We start from the raw sequence: 10729 nt of genomic DNA on the forward strand, positions 1-10729 counted from the left end.
AAAAGAAGATCACATTGGTCATTATATTCAGTCAGCTCTTGGCTCCAATTGGTTATGAAAAAGTAAGGAGGAAAAAAAAAAGCAGGGCGTACTGTCATACCTCTGTAATTCTAGCACAGAGGGAACAGAGGCAGGGGGATCTCCAGTTGGAAGCAGCTCAACAACTAAAACCATAGCAAGTGCACACAGGCTCCAGGTACACTCTCAAGAGGGCCAGACAGGGCAAGAAGGTCAAGTTAGTCATCCTTCTTGGCAACAGCATGACTCTAAGGAAATGGAAAATACCACAGAATGCCGTGTTAGTCAAAGTGTGTCCATCAAACAGTGCCACTATAAAGGTGAACTGGGGAGAGTTTGCCAAACACCAAAGCAGTCTGATGCCATTGCAAGCAAGCCAGAATGGACTGGTAAAAGGTGAACAGAACAAATTTTATTTTTTTAGGGAAGTCACCAGAGCTTGGACTTCTGTTCTCCTTTATGAGGGGAGGTTGCTTTGTTCTGTTTAAGATAGGGTCTTACATAAGCCAGGATGGTCTTAACCGTGCTAAGTAGTTGAGGCTGATTTTGAACCCTTGGTCCTCCTGTCTTACTCCTTAAGTGCTAGAATTGTATGCATGTGTCACCAGACTGAGCTCAGAGCTTGATTTTATTTAAAAAATAAAAACAAAAATTTACTGGCTGGAGAGATGGCTCAGCTGTTAAAGGCTGCACTCAGAACTCAAAAGTTAGAAAAAAAAAAGGCAAAAAGCTACTACAAACAACATTAACCCAATATCAAGATGTTACCGTATTGATGTTATCAATAAATAAAATTCTAAATGCTAAATCTAAATTCTCTGTGATGTTTGTCAGCATGTAGTTTACTTCAGTATGAAGTTTATTTCCAGACTACATGACTAACATGATTTTTTTTTTTTTTTAGTTTTTCAATACAGGGCTTCTCTGTGTAGCCTTGGCTGTCCTGGACTCACTGTGTAGACCAGACTGTCCTTGAACTCATAGCGATCCACCTGCCTCTGCCTCCCAAGTGCTGGGCTTAAAGGCTGATATTTGAGAACTACTTAAACCACCACAGCTCTGAAAGATACAACTTTATAAAAAAAAAAAACTTTTTGTTTACACAAGAAGTTCACTTTAACAAGCAGGGTAGTTGGAGTCAGGGAAATTGATGTTTTTCAAGGTCATGAGTGTAATTTTGAACAAAACTGCTTCTAGACATTTTATATCTTTGGGAACAAACACATTGTCAAAGAAACGTCTCCTGTAGATCAGACGCATAATGAATAGAGCAATGGATAGCTTGTCCATCACCCTGGCTGACTGCTGATCAAACTTGCTTGTCATGTTGTGAATGCTTGGACTAGAACTGTCTAGACATTTCATCAATATTTACTGAAGCATGGGAGACATTAATTTATCCACTTATGAGTCACTGCAGATAGAAAAAGCAAACAAATGAAATTGCTCTCATAATGGGAAATACCGCCACATCATAACAATTTGATGTTCATGATCTTCAGTTGGTTGTTGATTAAGCACCAATATATTATGCTAAAATTCATCTCAGTTTCATTAGCTTGGACTCTGTGGATAGGGATGTCTGAAATGATTGCTCCCATGATTACAAAAACTCCATCTCCAGGGCACGTGGTTTTAGATGTAAATAAAACCACGTATTTTACTGTTCTACTAACACATCACATTGGAAACAGTGTCTCAGTCCATCAAAGGAGGGGCCCATGCTGCACCTAGGCATCAACCATAAGGAAATCTTTACTCATCTTCCCCACTGTGTTATGACAAGCTTTTATCTGTGTCAAATTACAGAGGACCGTAAGCAAGTGGCAGGTCAGGATTTTAATACTGTAATGTAATGCAAAGTCAGGAAAATCACTTGAGTTGTCAAAGTTCTCCATGGACCAATGCACACTGAGAAGTGTATTTGAAATAATTTATCATAAACACTTCTGTACCTTGTTTGACCAGTCTTCAGGTGTGTGTGTGTGTGTGTGTGTGTGTGTGTGTGTGTGTGTGTGTATGTGTGTGTGTGTGTAACTTATCAATGTGTGTACGCACAAACCTCTGAACACCTCTAAATTAAGTATATTTATATAAAAGACCAAATATTGATGTTTTATGCTTGAATCCCTTTAAAAAGTCTTATATCAAATTGCTCCTGACTTTAAATCAGAAATATTTTAAAAACTGACCAATTTGCTAAATATAAATGAATTCAGAAAGGAATTGAAAATGAAATAACACTTTCTATTGAAATGTTATATTCCTGTTTGACATTTAAGAGGGACTAACAAACTGAAAATAAACATATTTTGTTACAGATTCTGGAGAGACTGAAGATTCTAGGAGAAGTTCTGTGCCCTCAAAAATGAGAACGCAATTATAGTTGGAAAAGATGGCAGATAATTTCTTCCTTTATCACCATGGGGGTTGTCCGGAAGTGGTCACAACACTATGTCCCAACCTGAGTTCTCTATTCTTTCGTCTTTGGGCACAGCTTCACTATGGTACAGTCAGATCATCTATGATGCTTGCTTCATAGGACCCAGCACAGATGCAGTCAGGGGCCTGTCAGAGCACAGTGAGAGAGGAAATCCTACAATAAATGCATATCTGGCTCCTTCAGTGTGAATATCTATCTGGTCTTAAGACATCAAAAGCAGTGAGCTTTCTGTAGCTGTTACAGTGGCATCAGTCCTATGGGCAAAGACCACAGTTCACTGCCTCTTTGAGCTTACCTTTGGATGAGTTTATGTCTTTCCGTCTCTTTAATGTCTGTCATCTCAAACCCTTGCTCTCCAGCAAAAGTGACAGCTTCTGGTTTTTTTTTTTCCCTAGTGGGGCACAGTCTCCTGCTGCCTGTGGATCAAGATGAAGAACTCTCAGATCCTTCTTTCTTTCTTTCTTTCTTTCTTTCTTCCTTTTTTTTTATCCCTTTGGTTTTTTTCAAGACAGGGTTTTTCTGTATAGCCATGGCTGTCCTGGACTTGCTTAGTAGACCAGGCTGGTCTTGAACTCACAGCAATCCGCCTGCCTCTGCCTCTAGGATTAAAGGTGTGTGCCACCACGCCCAGCCTGCAAGCTTCCATGCTTCCTGCCATGATGATAATGGACTAAACCTCTGAGACTGTAAGCCAGGCCCAAATTAAATGTTTTCCTTTGTAAGAGTTACTGTAGTCATAGGGCAATAGAAACCCTAACTAAGACTGCATCCATCCCAATGTTGTACGCCTGCTGGGTCACCACCAAGTCCCAACACCCAAGAAGTCACCCAGCTATTCAAGCTGTGCTTGAATTCTAGCTACCAGCAAATACCATTCAATTCTGACTTATATTTTTACAAATTTATCAAAAAAGTTCCTTGTGCTCCTATGGAATACTACTCAGCTATTAAAAACAAGGAATTCCTGAAATTTGTGGACAAATGGATTGACTTAGAAATGATCATAATGAGCGAATTAACCCAGAAGCAGAAAGAGTCAAATGGTATATACTCACTTATATCTGGACACTAGGCCAAAAAGCACAGCCCATGAAAGCCTTCACTCACCAGGAAAGTGGGTCAGAGGGGAGGACATCCTACTGGGACTCTAGGTGAGAGAAGCATGGGAGAATGGGGAAATAGAAGGATCCAGAGGGTCCTAGAAACCTATAAGAGGAACACTATGATGGGCAGATCTAGGCCCAGGGGTCCTGTGCAAACTATGGCACCAGCCAAGGACAATACATGCAGTAAACTTCGAACCCTTTACCCAGATCTATCCAATGGATAGGATGTTCTTCACAGTTGAGTGGAGAGTGGGGTCTAACTTGCACACGAACTCTGGTGCCCCATATTTGACCACGGCCCCTGGAGGGGGAGACCTGGTGGCACTCAGAGGAAGGATAGCAGGCTACCAAGAAGAGTTTTGATACCCTATGAGCATATACAGGGGAAGGAGGTCCCCCTCAGTCACAGTAATAGGGGAGGAGAGTAAGGGGAAAATTGGAGGGAGGGAGGAATGGGAGGATACAAGGGATGGGATAACAATTGAGATGTAATATGAATAAATTAATAAAATATAAAAATAAAAAAGAAAATTGAAACCACACACACACACACACACACACACACACACACACATACACACACACAAAGTTCCTTGTGCTCATCTTCAGCTAAGATTCCATCACTAGGTTTTAGAGAATATTTATTAAGGAAATTTTTGCACACTGTGGCTGAGACATCAAGAAACGAGACCCCTGTCTCAAAGAGGGTATTTTGACATAGTGCTCGAGGCATCTCCACTTTCAGCACTCAGGGCTTCAGCTCCTTGTCAGCTGCTACCATCTTTCTCCTCCTCCTCCTCCTCTTCATCTTCCTCATCTACTTCTTCTTCATTTATTATATTATTTTTGGCTTTCTGAGACAGGGTTTCTCTGTGTAGCCTTGGCTGTCCTGGACTCACTTTGAAAGACGAGGCCGACCTCGAGCTCACATAGATCTGCCTGTCTCTGCCTCCCTGAGTGCTGGGATCACAGGTGTGCGCCACCCTTTTGTTCCTCTTCTTGATACAAAATACATCAGTGACATTAAGTGAAGTCTAGATCTTCTACTCTGCAATCAATTTAACTTAGAGTTTTCATTTCCTTACACACACACACACACACACACACACACACACACACACACACACATTGGAATGTTAACCCAGAAAAGTGAATTCCTCTTTTTATGATCAAGTGTTTTTTGTAGATCTAGGGAAAATGCATTCTTTCAGAATAAGTACAATAAAACGATATTTTTTTCTTTCTTGTTGGTAACTTTGACCCTATATTTGCATGTGTGCTTATATGGTAATATATATGTCTCATTTTCATTTTGAAATCCTCTTGAAAAGTTGGACTTTTCTTGAAACCTGAAAACTCTCGAGGTGGATTTAGAACTTTCCCTTCATGGTGAGAGGTACTTGCCATGCCCGCCTTGGCAAACAGTGTTACTTACACTGCATGCCTGCATTCCTTCTCAGAGTTTGGGACTTTGGGCATGTGGTAGACAGTGGTACCTGTACCACCTAAGTCTCAGTTAGCTTCTCAATTGCTGTAATAAACATAATGAGCAACAGGAACTTGGGTAGGAAAGGGTTGTTTGCCTTACATGTTCATGTGACAATGCATCCGTGAGGGAAGACAGGACAGGAACTCAAGCAAGAATTCTGAGGCAGGAGCTAAAGCAGAGAGCGTGGAGGGATGCTGCTCACTAACTTGCTGTCCATGGCTTGCTCAGTTTGCTCTTTTATACACCCTAAGACCACCTGCCTAGGGATAGCACTGCCTATGGTAGGCTAGGCCCTCCCACATCAATCTTCAATCAAGAAAATGCTGTACAAACCTGTCTACAGGCTGATCTGATGGAGGCATTTTTTTTCTCATTTAAAGTTCCTATTCCCAGAAAACTCAAGATTGTATCAACTTGACAAAAAATTAGATAGGAGAACCTATGCTTTCCCAAACTTTCTGGGAAGGAGTCTCTAACAAACTTTTTAGATCCTGTATCTATTGTAGTTAGTAGAAAAGTACCCTTGCATGGTTTCATTGGCATTGCCATGGCCTAAAAAGGATATGCCCTCACAGGTCCTCTGTTTAAGTTTGCTTGTGCTCCACATGGCAGTTTGGTTCTGGAAACTTTTGAGAGGGGGACCCTGGTGGGAACAAGGGCACTTGAGATATCCCTCTTGAGGTTATTACACTTGCTAACTTGTACCATTCTCTCACTCTGTCTTCTCTGAGTGGCTTCTGCTTCAGTGTGGTCCAGAGCCACCAACATAATCAGGCTATAGTAAGATAGGATTCAGCACTCGGCAATTTGGAGAATTTCCATACAAATGAAAATAACAAACCCAAACAATCAGTAGATATTGTGGCAGCTTGAATATTAAATGTCCCCATTATGATTGTGTGTTTAAACATGTGGTTCAGGGGTAGTGCTGTTTGGGGAAGTTATAGAGCATTTAGGAGGTGCATCCTTCGTGAAGGAAGTACATTACTTCCTGTTCTTTCTCCTCTGCTTCCTTAGAGTGTATGAGAATGAGATTAGCCTACTTCTTGCTTCTGTGGTCATGCATTTTCTATTGTTATGCCTACCCTGCCTGAGAAAATGGCTGCCAAAGTACTCGAACAAGAAAGAAGATAAAGAGAATACTGAACATTGGAAGGGAAGAAAAGACAATGGAAAAAGAAAAGAAGCTGAGTTGATAAAATGGACTTCTCTGGAAATTTCTAAATTTTGTTTGATGATAGAAGCAAAGGTTATAACATTGTTCCATATAGTTATAGGTACACAGTTACAATGGCTATAAATTGGGGAGAGTAAAGAAACTTAAACAAAGCTCAAGTTCTTGGGGTTTGAACCAGTATAATCTTGTCACTGCAGTGAATCATGTACATGCAACACTAGACTTGCAGCTATAAAAAGGTAAGTACACTAAAAAATGTATGCCAAAAGTCAAACACTCCACACATAAATTACAGTGAAATTCCAAACAATATTTACATAAGCAACAGAAAGATAAGGGGAAAAACCTAACAGAGGCCAAAAAAGGAATGAGAGCAAGTAAGCCTTAGCATATCAGCAATCACACCTAAATGCTCTACCTCATTTATAAAAGCCACATGACTGCGAATAAACAAAATATCCAATAGGGGATGGTTAAACTGTGATAACTGTATACCAGGGATTCATACTGACTCATAAAAGAAAGTGAGCCACTGTTGTACATGTCATCACAGTGGATCTTAAAGCCTTATACAGACTAAAAAGACCATTTTGTTATGGACCATCCACCAAAACAAAACAAAACAAAACAAAAAACAAAAAAACCTACTGGACATGGGTTTAAACCAATAGTAATTCTGCATTGGTCAACTCTCAAGTACACTGAGTATTCAAGAGCTCAGTGTAGTCCCTAGCCTTTCTCACGGTGAGCTGTTAAGCATAAAAACCACATCCTGGATTGACACACCTAAGTTAGCAAAAATAATTCGCTGGAAGAACTGTCAAATCCAAAGAGCAAAGGCAGTCATTCAGAGACTTTTCAGAAGCATGGATTCTGATGGATTAGGTCTTTGTTTCCCTTTTGCTAGGTGGTGCAGTCTACATGCTGAGTCTTAGAGCCTGAGTGGGACCTCCACCAGGACATCAGCTGTGTTAAAGTCTGGGCAGCTACTGAGGTCAGGGGCCTGTATTGCGTGCTCTCATTGTCTGCACATTCTGCCCAGAGATTCAGAGACAGTAACAGATTAGCACAGCTGACATGTATGGTGATGTGACAGTTCTGGATCTTGACTCGAGTTGTGGCTATATAACCTTACATAGGATAAAGAGATAGAGAGCTACATGCACATACATTGTACAACATGTAGATGAAATCACTTAGAGAGAGAGAGAGAGAGAGAGAGAGAGAGAGAGAGAGAGAGAGAGGGTCCAGAATGCACCTGTTCCCTTTTGGAACCTCCTGTGAATCTATTATTACCTGTTTTTAAAAAATGTACACAGGCATGATGGCACATGCCTATAATTGCAGCACTTAGGAGGTGGGGCAGGGAGTTCAGAAGTTTCAGGCCTGCCTAATATACAGAGTGAGATCTTGTGGAAAACAAAACAAACCTTTGTTTTTAGGAACATCATAGACAGTACATATATACACCTGTTACATGAAACATAAGCTATTTTTAAGTATACTCACTGAAATTAACTGTGGTAAGAATATATCTGTGTAACTTATACATATCTTGATGCACGCGAGCGCGCGCACACACACACACACACGCTTGGGTCTGGAATGTCAATCCCCAGGTCATGTGAAGTTTATCTTTCCCACAGCTTCTGCCACTACAGGAAGGTCACAGAAACCCTGGAAGTGATGTTATTTGGATGTACTCTTGAAATATTAGGACCTTTACTCCTTCCAGCCCCTTTTACTGCTTCCATCAGGTGAAGAGCCCACCTTCTCTTACACACTGTGTGCTACTACTGGCTCAAACTAATAAGGACAATCAGTCATGTGTGGAACTTCTGAAACAACACAAGTGAACCTTTCCTCTTCTCAAGTTGATCATCTTGGGTATTTTGTCACAGTAATGGAAAGCCAAAACACATAAATGCTATGACCTGCTGACATTGTAATATGCATGTTTTAGAACATTCCAAACACTGAGTCTTATACTTATGTAATCATGAGTGTAAGTTGATATACAGTATTACATGTAGATGCATGTTTTAACATATTTTCGCTAATTCATCATATATTTATTGAGTCCCAACTTTAACCAACATCATGCTAGGCTCTAGGACTAAAACTGTAAATAACTAGAGCATGGTGCAGTTACTCACAAAGCTTGCAGTACAGTGGGTGGGACTGTTACTTTATTAATGTTCCAAAGAAATGCTCAAGTATTAACCTGTGACAGGAAGTTTGGTAATGGTGATGGCGTGACACTGAGACACACTGATCACTCACTGAAGGGAAGCAGACTGGAAAATAAGTTAAAAATATGAGGAAGAGAAGAGGGATGCCGGATTTACAGATGGTTTCCTGCTAAGGATGGAGTCAGAACACAAGCACACGGCTGGCGTTGGCTGGAGGAAACTGCCTCAGTTCACTCAGAAGCAAAGGAAGCGAAGGTGACTGCAGACAGGGCTTCATTTATAGATTTGAAATGGTTTGAAGCAGAACTGCAGAAATCTGGGCCAATACCGCCTGCCTAGAACAAGGGAGTAACTGAAGGGCTGGAGTCTGGGGAGGGAAGTTTTAAGTCGTTGTTTTGGCAGAGCAAGCTGAATAGAGAAGAGATGTTATTTGCCAGGCTTGGCTAAGGGCCTGTAGAATCTCTCCTGTGGGGAAAATTCTAGCCATTTTTAGCATGGAGATTGCTGGCAAGAAAAGGCAAAGAGGTAGGTATTTGGAGACAGAAATATGAAATGCAGTGCTAGAGGTGAGCTAAATAACAGACACTACATGTATGAATATATCTGTTTGTAAACATACATATGTAGTGTGATATGTATACACACATATGTATGCATACATATGTATATATAGTATGTGTGTCCTCCAGAACCTTCTGAGGGAAGAGAAAGCAATCACTGGAGAAAGAAAATTGGGTTGAGAAAAGATAACCAATAGAAATGTCCTTTGGTCTCCCAAAATAATTATGACCATAGTAATATCTACATTTTAATATATAAGTTTATAAAACTGGCTACTTCTTTTAAGTCTTTTAGACCCCGCAACTAACCATGTACCAGGCCTTTTACAGATATTTTATTACTGCAAAGACACCAGGAGAGGGCAAGATTATCATTTACTCTCTGTACGTTAGGAGAAGTTCCAGGGAGCAGTGACAGTTTCTCTTATTGGCTGCCTTAAACTGCTGTGAGGCCTTTTCTAGGTCAACTCTGCAGTCATTCCTAGGACATAACAATACTTTTCTATCTATACCATGATTTCTTTAAAAATTTTAAAAAAGGTTTACATTTACTCATTTTGTTTTGTGTGAAAGCATATACACTTTCTTACACAGGACTTGGCTCTTTCCACTGAGTGGGCCACAGAACCGGAATTCAAGCTGTTAGGCTTGGTGGTAGCCTCTTTTACCCCTGAGCCATCCAGCTTGCCTTTCAATGGTTTTAACCATATTTTTCATTTCATGAAGGTTTAACTAGCTAGAAATAAACTTGGAGGGCCTGTCATATTGGTGTAGGCCTGTAATCCAGGAACCTGGCACGAGGCCAAGGCCAGAGAATAAAGAATTCCGGAGCCCAGAAGGGCTCCACAGGGAGACAAAGCTGAGGGTTGGAGATGTACTTCATGGCAGAGCAGTTGTTTAGCATACGCAGTGTTCTGTGTCTGGTACCTACCTCCAGAAAACAAAACAAAAAACAAGAAGGAAAGGTAACAGGCACGGAGCCATCTTCTTGATTGGGTGTTTGACAAAACTGTTCCGCTACACTGCTCCTTTTGAGAAATGGCACTAGACACTTGGCTACTATTATTTGTATTCTGGTACTGGCTAAGTTACTAGAGCTCTTGAAACATGGCTTTTTAAAACATCAAAACAAGAACCTCCTTATGAAGTGCTGTAGATGTGACAAATGTATTGTTTGTGTTGAAAACAGAATCAGGCCATGACAAGAAGCTAGTCAGAGGGTGAGCAAAGCAAGAAAGAGATACTGGAGTAAAAAGCATATTCATTCTGGAGATCAGTTTCTTGTGTTTTGATGGTTAAACGCCTACAGTGTTGGCTTTATAGAAATTCTTTTCTCTTTTAAAGAGAGCAAAGAATTTATTTTGAACAATTAGATACTTGTTATCACTAAGTACAGAAAACAAAAACAAAAACCAAACCTCTTAGCTAAAGAACACTCCAGATGGGACTAGAGCCATGACTCTTGCAGAGGTCCTGGGTTTGGTTCCCAGTACTCATGTGGAGAGTAACAACCACCCTTAACTCCACCTCCAAGGAATGTGAAACCCTCTTCTTACTAGGTCCCCGTGTGGTGGAAACACACACACACACACACACACGGTCAGTATTATTTAATACCCCCTCCTTCCCTTTGTAAAGAAACTGGTTTAAGAAAATGTTTTTTTGTGTGTTTTTTAAAAATAATTTTTAAATTACAATATTTTTTTTTGTGGGGGTATACACATGAAGTCTGAGAGCTGGCTCT

At 40.6% G+C, this 10729-nt stretch overlaps 1 long non-coding RNA gene across 4 annotated transcripts in view; it reads right to left on the bottom strand.

Annotated features, from left to right (window-relative positions):
* Positions 1–10729, bottom strand: part of LOC311586991 — a 37982-nt gene that overhangs the window by 25884 nt on the left and 1369 nt on the right. For 3 of the 4 annotated variants that reach the window (XR_014775724.1, XR_014775726.1, XR_014775727.1), the window contains exons 2-3: positions 3517–3608; positions 2757–2877 (exon numbers count right to left, since the gene is read on the bottom strand). This is a non-coding gene — a long non-coding RNA (uncharacterized lncRNA). The remainder of the gene's footprint in view (positions 1–2756; positions 2878–3516; positions 3609–10729) is intronic. The other variant, XR_014775725.1, reaches the window with a different exon arrangement.

This window comes from Acomys minous (assembly GCF_964271855.1).
Source record: "Acomys minous genome assembly, chromosome: 16".
NCBI classification, from domain to species: Eukaryota; Metazoa; Chordata; class Mammalia; order Rodentia; family Muridae; genus Acomys; species Acomys minous.